Source organism: Notamacropus eugenii, chromosome 3 (assembly GCF_028372415.1).
Source record: "Notamacropus eugenii isolate mMacEug1 chromosome 3, mMacEug1.pri_v2, whole genome shotgun sequence".
In the NCBI taxonomy this organism is placed as follows: Eukaryota; Metazoa; Chordata; class Mammalia; order Diprotodontia; family Macropodidae; genus Notamacropus; species Notamacropus eugenii.
The window spans coordinates 228,723,769-228,734,115 of NC_092874.1; the positions used below are offsets into that span (position 1 = coordinate 228,723,769).

The 10,347-nt window shown below is 38.3% G+C and overlaps 1 pseudogene; it reads left to right on the plus strand.

Annotated features, from left to right (window-relative positions):
* Positions 1-5,790: 5,790 nt before the first annotated feature.
* Positions 5,791-9,867, plus strand: LOC140531976 (olfactory receptor 6C76-like; annotated as a pseudogene).
* Positions 9,868-10,347: the final 480 nt, after the last annotated feature.

A 10,347-nucleotide genomic window follows, 5' to 3' on the forward strand; every position in this document is an offset into this window, starting at 1 on the left:
GCAAATAATGTCATTATTTCTCTAATGGCATGGTTTTCTTCAGCAACTAAGGACAAACTCATACATACGTAACAGTCAGGTTGTAAAAGACTTATCACATTTCCCTCTGTCCTATCCTGGCCTCCATTTATTCCATTCTCTCCCTTTACCTGCCCTCCCATAATAATGTTTGCTTCTGATTGTCCCTTTCCCCAATGTGCTGTCTCCTTTGTTATTTCCCCTCTGCTATCCCCTTCTCCCCTGCCTTCCTGCAGGGCAAACTAGATTTCCATATACAATTGAGTGTATGTTATTCCCTCCTTAAACTAAATCCCATGAGAGTAAGGTTAACTTATTCTCTTTCATACTCCCTCTTATCCTCCATTGTAAAAGCTCATTCTTCCCTCTTTTATGTGAGATGATTTGCTACATTCTACCTCTCCCTTTCTCTTACTCTTTATGCACTCCACTCAATAGTAAACCTTATCTTTTAGGTATTCTCCCTTCATATTCAGCTCACCCTGTGCCCTCTGTCTATGTGTATATACATATATACACACAAATACACTTGTATGTATACATACCTATACACATATAACATACACATACATATGTATATGCATACATACTATATATGTATATGGTATGTGTATATATCCATATATGTGTATATATCCATATATATATTCCTTCTAACTACCCTAATACTAAAAAAGGTCTCAGGAGTTACAAATAACATCTTTAGACTTAGGAATATAAACAGTTGAACGTTCCTTAAGGCTTCTCTTTCCCATTTACCTTTTCATATTTCTCTTGATTCTTGTATTTGAAAGTCAGATTTTCTATTCATCTCTGGTCTTTTCAACAAGAATGCTTGGAAATCCTCTATTTCATTGAAATTCTATTGTTTTTTTTCCTCTGAAGTTTTATACTCAGTTTTGCTGGGTAGGTGATTCTTGGTTTTAATCCTCCCTCCTTTGACCTCTGGAATATCATATTCCAAGCCCTTTAGTACCTTAATGTAGAAGCTGCTCAGTCCTGTGTTATGTTGATTATATTTCCACAATACTTGAATTTTTTTTCTGTCTGCTTGCAATATTTTCTCCTTGACCTGGGAATGCTTAAACTTGGCTACAATCTTCCTAGGCATTTTCCTTGTGGGGTCTCTTTCAGGAGGTGATTGGTGAATTCTTTACAATTGTATTTCACTTTCTAGTTCTACAATATCAGGGCAGTTTTCCTTGATAATTTCTTGGAACATGATGTATAGGTTCTTTTTTTGATCGTGATTTTCTGGTAGATCACTAATTTTAAAATTATCTCTTCTGGATTTTTTCCAGGTCAGTTGTTTTTCCAAGGAGATATTTCACATTGTCTTATATTTTTTTCATTTTTTTGATTTTGTTTTATCATTTCTTGATTTCTCATGAAGTCATTAGCTTCCATCTGCTCCATTCTAATTTTCAAAGAAAATAGTTCTATAGTTCATTGAGCTTTGGATATCCTTTTCCATTTGGGCAATTCTGCATCTTAAGAAATTCTTCTCTTCATTCGTGTTTTTGACCTCTTTTGTCATTTGGATTAAAGGTATTATTATCTTCAGCATTTTGGGGTCTCCTTTAGCTAGCTGTTGACTCGTTTTTCATGATTTTCTTGCATTACTCTCATTTCTCCTCCCAATTTTGGCTTTGCATGTAGGAGTCTTGACCTTGCTGTCTTTCTCTGGTTGTATTTTTTCATCTTCCTATTGTTTTATTCTTTGATCTTCTTCATCAGCAAGGATGGAAAAAAATTTCTTTCCATAAAGAAAGTAACTTTTGATATTCTTTATTTTTCCTTTTCTGATACATTTTCCCAGCTAATTACTTGACTTTCTAGGTCTTTGTCCATTGGAGGGTATACTATCCTTTTGTCCATTGGAGGGTATATTAACCCAGGCTTCAGAGGTTTTCAGTAGCTGTTCTCTGAGATACTTCAAGGGACCTGTAAGCTCTCAGTTCCTCCACAATGGCATAGTCAAGGAATAGGTGTTTATTCCTCTCTTGGCCCGTGCTCTTGTCTGTGAGCAGCCACAAGCACTCTTTTCTGTCCTGGAACTGCAAGTACACTTCCTTCTCCACAGCTGCCACCATCTCTGCCATGACAGGGCTCCTCCTCACCCCAAGACTCACACCCATGACTGAAACCCAGATCAGCTGCTTGATTTCCCCACCATCTGTAGGCTGCAAGCTCCAGAAGCAGCCACTACTATGACAGTGGCTGCAGCTACCTTGGGGTTGGGGCTGAGGCAGATCACACTCCCTTCTCACCCTGGCAAAAGAGCTTTCTCATCGACCCTTTGAAGCTGTCTTTGGCATTTGAGGTTGAGAAATCTGAAAACTGTAGAAGTTGCCTATGATTCAGTGCCCTGAAGTCTGCTCCAGTCCTGTCTGTGCTGGCATGGCACAGACTAGGCTACAATCCACTCTGAACCTAGTGCAATAGTCCCTTCCCGTCAAACTTCCAGATTGTCTTATGCTGGAAATCTGTTTCACTTTGTCATTTTGTGGCTTCTGCTGCTCTAGAATTTGTTTAGAGTCATTTTTATAGGTGTTATATGGGCTTTGGGGGGAAGAGCTTGAACAGGTCCATGCTTCCTCTCAGCCATCTTGACTCTACCCCCTGTGATAACCTCAGCTTGCTCTTTTAAAGGAGAGCCTGATGCTGAGAATTCCCATGCATCTCTTTTTCCATCTGAATTTTTTTCCTTCAACATCTCGTCTCTGCTTTTACACATAATATGGTAACCTGTTAATAAAATCCAGCCTCTCTTACACACTCCTGTCAATTCTTCCCTAGTCTGATTCACATTCCTTGCAAACACCTTTCCAAATTTCTAGTCTCCCCTTCCTGTAATTTTGGTTCGAGTTCTTGAACTTGGACAAAAAAAGCAAGGGGTGTGTGTGTGTGTGTGTGTGTGTGTGTATCATATTTATGTCTGCATGTATCTATCTATTTATATATATCTATATACATATTTCTAATTGATATTTAGCATTTCCTTCAATTATGAATGTCAGCAACAAATAGTATTCTGAAAAACAAGTATCCATAAACTTAACCAGACAGGCAGTGGGGTCCACTTCTCAAAAAAGGTTAAGAATCCCTACTTTATATAATAATTTCTGATTTGTCCCACTTAGCCTCTTCCACTTTAGCCTCAGATGACTGACAGTTACATGTCTCCTCTCCTTCTGGGTCTTTTAGCAATTATTTTCTCTCTCATCCACAAAAAAATTAAAAAAAAATAACTATTGCTCACTTGTGTCCTTGTATTCCTTCAGATCAGGGCAACTAGGACCCAACCCATCTCTTTAGTTGAGAAAAATAATTATATGGATAATACATGAAGAATCAAAATCAGAGGAAACTAGACTCCATATTTCTATCTACATGGCCTTTCTGTTTGTACAACTGCATCTCTCTCAGCTATTCTTTGAGACTGTCTTTAAGTTTGTTTTCTTTCCCCACACCAAGACAATTACAGATCTTTGAAGTATAAAGTATTGTTTAATTAGCATCCTTTGTAAGTGAAGCCCCAGGGACTTAATAGTCATTTTCTGGATTAGTTCCTTTCTGTAATAAGCCAACAGATGAAGCAAATATGGGCTTGTTGACAAACCCGTTTTGCTATTGAAGATACTTTAGAAGTAACTGAACTAGAAAGAGTTTCAGAAATATTTTTCCCATTAGATCTATATTTTCTTTCTAGTACAAGAAGATAACTTTTAAAGTTTAAAGTGTATCTTAGATTTTAGTTATTTTTGTTGTTAGAGATTAAAGTGTTGAAATAACAAGAATTGGTGATCTGAAAGGCCTGTACAGTGAATAGGCTTTAGGTTTTGATGTAAATGTACTTTTGTGTAAGAGAATGCTGAAAAGTTTGGGCCAGAAATCATAATTTTTTAAAAAATAAACACCCCCATTATCTTTCTTCTGTGAATCATACTAAGGAGGATACTTAATTTTAATTTAAGCCTCATTGTTTGCTAAATGACCAACAGAGTTTAAGGATCAAATTAATTCTTATTATAGTCCAAGTATGTTCTCTCATTTCAAAATTATAAGAAACCAATAAGGACTGTCAGAAAAGTAAATATGTGTATGTACACATATATGTGTTTATATATGTGTGTATATATATTAGTGTATATATGTATCTGTATCTGTATATGTGTGTGTATGTGTTTGTTCCTTTAAATGAAGGAAGACATAAGCAATAAAAAGATGACAAAGCATTGGAAAAATATATCAGAAGAAAATGTTTTTCTTTTTGGATAAAACAAGTATCATGTAGAAGTTAGTCCCAATATGTAAATAACATGGCCCCTGCCTATTTTTCTTAATAGTAACATCTATATAAAAGTAAATACTGGAATCCATCAGTTTTGGGGTATTTTTTTCGGGTTTCAAAGAAGGTACCTGGAAAGAAATAATATTGAAGTCATTGGGAATGTAGAAAGATAAGATAAGAGGACTTATAGCAGAGTCTTGTACCCATAATTAGGGGGCAAGATGTGGATAATGAATCAGTGAAGAAGACCAAGGAATAACTAGACAGGTAGAATTAGGATAGTGCAATATCATGGAGAACAGGAAAGGAGGCATCACCTGGGAGGAGAGAGATAACAACAGTTGATCAAATGTGGCAGAGACATCAAGGAGGAAGAGCAATGAGAAGTCTCTCTTAGACTTGGCAATTAGGAGATTATTGGTAACTTTAAAGAGAGCGATTTTAGTTGAATGTTGAGGTTGGAAGGCACATTGTAGGAGTTTAATAAGAGGGAGAAGGGAAAAGGATTAGAGATTAGAGAATTAGGGTTAGGGTTCTGAAGGATCTACTACGTGGCAGGCATTTAGACAAACACTTTATAAATATCAACTCATTTGATCCTCACAACCATCCTTGGAGGTAGATGCTATTACTAACTTCATTTTACAGTTGAGGAAGCTGAGGCAGACAGAAGTTATATTGAACTTAAGACTGTATTTGAGTTTAAGGTGTGCCCTGACTTCAGACCTAGTTCTCTATCCATTGTACCACTTAGTTCCACTTAGAGAGTAAGGAGAGAAAATGGAAATAGCAAGGATAGACAACTTTTTTCCAAAGAATTTGACTAAGGAAAAAATAAAGGAAGGGCCAGTGAGGTGGTATACTGGATAGTGCATTGGCCTCAGAGTCAGGAGGACCTAAGTTAAAATCTAGTTTCAGACACCAGCTGTGTGACCCTGGGAAAGTCACTTAAACATGATTGCCTCAAATATAGATATAGATAGATATCTATCTCAAATATATAGAGATATCTATCTATATTCATACATATATATGTGCATATACCTATAAATGTATATGTGTGTGTGTGTGTGTGTGTGTGTGTGTGCATGTGCATGGGATAACAACAGAGATGAGGTGTCTTCATTTCACAACAATTTTGTAGACAGAGGGGAAAGAACCAATAGATAGGGAGAAATTGAAGATTAGGGGAAAGATTATAAGAGGAGAAATTTACTGGAGAAGATGGGGGAAGAGGGGATCACGACTGAACATAGAGAGGCTAGTCATGGTGAGGAGAAAGGCAACTTCTTCCTCACAGACTAGAGTAAAGGAAAAAAACAGTGAGGAAATGATGGCAAGAGGTTATGAGATGATACATCAGATGAGATATCAGGGGAGCTGAAGGAAATCTCTTTGAACGTTTTGAGGTTTTTTTGCTTTTGTAAATAGGATCTCAACTGAGAGAGAAAAGGAGTTGCAGGCTTGAACAGAAAACGATGCAGTTTGGGAACAACCATTTTGGAGACTGGGATAGAGATTCAATTAGGGAAAAGGAAAACAATTGCCTTTATATAATGAGGATCCAGTTGAGGTTAGATAACAAATTTGTAGTGATTTGGTCATCTTAGCTGAGAGAATTATTTCAGTTGTTTTTCAATGATATGTTTAGTTTGCTCAATGAGCAGTGGAGGAGAGGGATGGTGGAGGCAAATATATCTAGATTCAGAACTCACACTTAAGTAGTCTGTCAACAAACAGCATTGTAATGTACAATCTGTTGAGTCAGTAGTTACTCATTGTTCATTCTGATTTTTGTTCTTTTCTTATGAAGCATTGTTGGAAGAACTCTGAAGATATCAGTGAATAACTACACAACACTCACTGAGTTCATCCTCCTGGGGTTGACAGATGACCCATTGTTTCTAGTTGTCATTTTCATTTTTCTTTTTCTCACCTACATGTTGAGCATGAGTGCTAATATAACTATCATCACCCTCACCTTGCTGAATTCCCATCTTAAGACTCCAGTGTATTTTTTCCTACACAATTTCTCATTTTTAGAAATCTTATTCACAACTGTATGTACTCCAAAATTCTTAGTCAGCATCATAACCAAGGATAAAACCATTTCTTACATGGGCTGTTCAACCCAGCTGTTTATTTTTTCCATCTTCTTGGGGGTGACTGAATTTTATCTTCTGGCTGCCATGTCCTATGATCTCTATGTTCTCATCTGCAAGCCCTTGTTTTTTTTTTTTCTTCTTTATTTATTTCTTTAACTTTTAACATTCATTTTCATAAAATTTTGGGTTCCAAATTTTCTCCCCTTATGTCCCCTCCCCCCACCCCAAAACACCAAGCGTTCTAACTGCCCCTGTCTGCCAATCTGCCTTCTCTTCTATCATCCCTCTCTGCCCTTGTCTCCATCCTATACCCCTTTACCTGTATTTCTTATTTCCTAGTGGCAAGAACAGTACTCGACAGTTGTTCCTAAAACTTTGAGTTCCAACTTCTCTTCCTCCCTCCCTCCCCACCCCTTCTCTTTGGAAGGCAAGCAATTCAATATAGTCCAAATCTGTGTAGTTTTGCAAATGACTTCCATAATAGTCATGTTGTGTAAGAACTAATTATATCTCCCTCCATCCTATCCTGTCCCCCATTACTTTTGTTCTCTCTTTTGATCCTGTCCCTCCCCATGAGTGTTGACCTCAAATTGCTCCCTCCTCCCCATGCCCTCCCTTCCATCCTCTCCCCCACCCTGCTTATCCCCTTATCCCCCACCTTCCTGTATTGTAAGATAGGTTTTCATACCAAAATGAGTGTGCATTTTATTCCTTCCTTTAGTCGAATGTGATGAGAGTAAACTTCATGTTTTTCTCTCACCTCCCTTCTTTATCCCTCCACTAAAAAGTCTTTTGCTCACCTCTTTTATGAGAGATAATTTGCCCCATTCCATTTCTCCCTTTCTCCTCCCAATATATTTCTCTCTCACTGCTTGATTTCATTTTTTTAAGATATGATCCCATCCTCTTCAGTTCACTCTGTGCACTCTGTCTCTATGTGTGTGTGCATGTGCGTGTGCATGTGTGTGTGTAATCCCACCCAGTACCCAGATGCTGAATAGTTTCAAGAGTTATAAATATTGTCTTTTCATGTAGGAATGTAAACAGTTCAACTTTAGTAAGTCCCTTATGACTTCTCCTTGCTGTTCACCTTTTCATGCTTCTCTTCATTCTTATGTTTGAAAGTCAAATTTTCTTTTCAGTTCTGGCCATTTCATCAAGAATGCTTGAATGTCCCTAATTTCATTGAAAGACCATTTTTTCCCCTGAAGTATTATACTCAGAGTTGCTGGGTAGGTGATTCTTGGTTTTAGTCCTAGTTCCTTTGACTTCTGGAATATCCTATTACATGCCCTTTGGTCCCTTAATGTAGAAGCTGCTAGATCTTGTGTTATCCTGATTGTATTTCCACAATACTTGAATTGTTTCTTTCTAGCTGCTTGCAATATTTTCTCCTTGACCTGGGAACTCTGGAATTTGGCCACAATGTTCCTAGGAGTTTCTCTTTTTGGATCTCTTTCAGGCGGTGATCTGTGGATTCCTTGGATACTTATTTTGCCCTCTGGTTCTAGAATCTCAGGGCAGTTTTCCTTGATAATTTCATGAAAGATGATGTCTAGGCTCTTTTTTTTGATCATGGCTTTCAGGTAGTCCCATAATTTTTAAATTGTCTCTCCTGGATCTATTTTCCAGGTCAGTTGTTTTTCCAGTGAGATATTTCACATTATCTTCCATTTTTTCATTCTTTTGGTTTTGTTTTGTGATTTCTTGGTTTCTCATCAAGTCATTAGCCTCCATCTGCTCCATTCTAGTTTTGAAAGAACTATGTTCTTCAGTGAGCTTTTGAACCTCCTTTTCCATTTGGTTACTTCTGCTTTTTAAAGCATTCTTCTCCTCATTGGCTTTTTGAACCTCTTTTGCCAATTGAGTTAACCTATTTTTCAAGGTGTTATTTTCTTCAGCATGTTTTTGGGTCTCCTTTAGCAGGGTGTTTACTTGTTTTTCATGCTTTGCTTGCATGTCACTCATTTCCCTTCCCAGTTTTTCCTTCACCTCTCTAACTTGATTTTCAAAATCCTTTTTGAGCTCTTCCATGGCCTGAGCCCATTGAGTGGGCTGGGATAGAGAAGCCTCGACTTCTGTGTCTTTTCCTGATGGTAAGCATTGTTCTTTCTCATCAGAAAGGAAGGGAGGAAATGCCTGTTCACCAAGAAAGTAACCTTCTATTGTCTTATTTTTTTTCCCTTTTCTAGGCATTTTCCCAGCCAGTGACTTGACTTCTGAATATTCTCTTCACACCCACTTTGCCTCTAGTTCCTCCCAGCCAGCACTTGGGGCCTGAGATTCAAATGCTGCTTCCCATCCTCAGGGCTTTGGGCAGGGGCAGGGCTGCTATTCAGTGTGAGATTAAGTTCAGGTGCTCAGGTGGGGGCAGGGCCGCCTCACGGGCTCTCTTCCCTCGGGGGGTTTATGCAGAGACCTTCAACAACGGATCAGGGCTCCTGTCTGCTTGGGGAGCCCTGGTCTGCTCCCGCCTCCACTGCTGCCTCCCAAGGGGGCCTGAGTTATGGGGGCACCCCACTCCCCTCTTGACCCACCAAAGAGACCCTCTCACTGACCCTTGTCACCTGTGGGTAGAGGACCCGCGTGGCTGCTGGAGATTCTATCCCTGAAGCCTGCTTGGATCTGCTCCTTTCAACACCGCGCCGCCAAGGCAGGGTTGGGCTCTGCTCCAGGTCCGGGGCACAAGGGACCTTTTGCAAGAGGTTTTCAGGCTCTCTGGAGCAGAAATCTCCTCTGCTCTGTTGTTCTGTGGTGTCTGCTACTCCGGAATTCGCTGGTGATTCTTTTTTTACAGATATTTTATGGGCAGTGGGTTCGGAGGTAGCATATGTGTGTCTTTCTACTCCACCATCTTGGCTCCGCCCCCAAGCCCTTGTTTTACACAACCATCATGAGCAACCAAGTTTGTTATCAGCTCCTACTCAGTTCTTTGATAACCGGCTTCTTCATCATCTTTCCACCAGTGATCATGGAACTTAAACTGGAATTCCTTTCTTCCAATGTCATTGGTCATTGATCATCTGTGATTCCTCTCCCATTCTGCAGATCTCTTATTCAGACACACACTCTCTAGAACAGATATCTTTCACCTTAACTGTGATGACACTAATGCTCACATTAGTGTTAGTAATTGTCTCTTACACATACATCATTAGGACAATTCTGAAATTCCTCTCTGTTCAACAGAGGACAACAATGTTTTCGACTTGTTCTTCCCACATGATTGTTGTCTCCATTTCTTATGGCAACTGCATCTTCATGTACATCAAGCCTTCAGCAAATGAAAGAGTGGCTTTAAGCAAAGAAATAGCTGTGCTCAATAACTCTGTTGCCCCTTTGTTGAATCCCTTCATTTATATCCTAAGAAACCAGTGAGTGAAACAAGCTTCCAAAGATATGATCTGAAAGACTATGTTTGCTGCAAAAAGAAATAAGAGGATCTATTGACATAAGGAACAAAAATCATGAAGAAAAAATTCTGAATTAAAAAAAAATTTTAAATAACCTGTTATATGTTATCTCTATTGGTATTTTACTTTATCATATTATTTTGTGCCATTTTGGCAGCTTCATTCAGCACCAAAATCTCTTCAGTACTGTTCTTTCAAGGTACAACTTTTAACGCCATGAGAGCTAGCAAGCCTACCACCTTTCTTTATAAGGCTTTCTGAATGGAGAGACAGTTTAGTTATAATATATAAATTGTATATATGTGTACATTTATAATTAGATATGTATTAAATATTTAAATGTATATTTAATTTATAATTTAAATTAAAATATTTTACTTATATTAAAATAGTAATTCAATATATCACCCAAACTAGTACTGCTTTTATCCAGAGTGACTTTAGAAGAAAATGAAATTTCAGGGCAGAGTCACAATAGTGGAATACAGACTGGGACCCAGCTGAATTCTCCCAACAT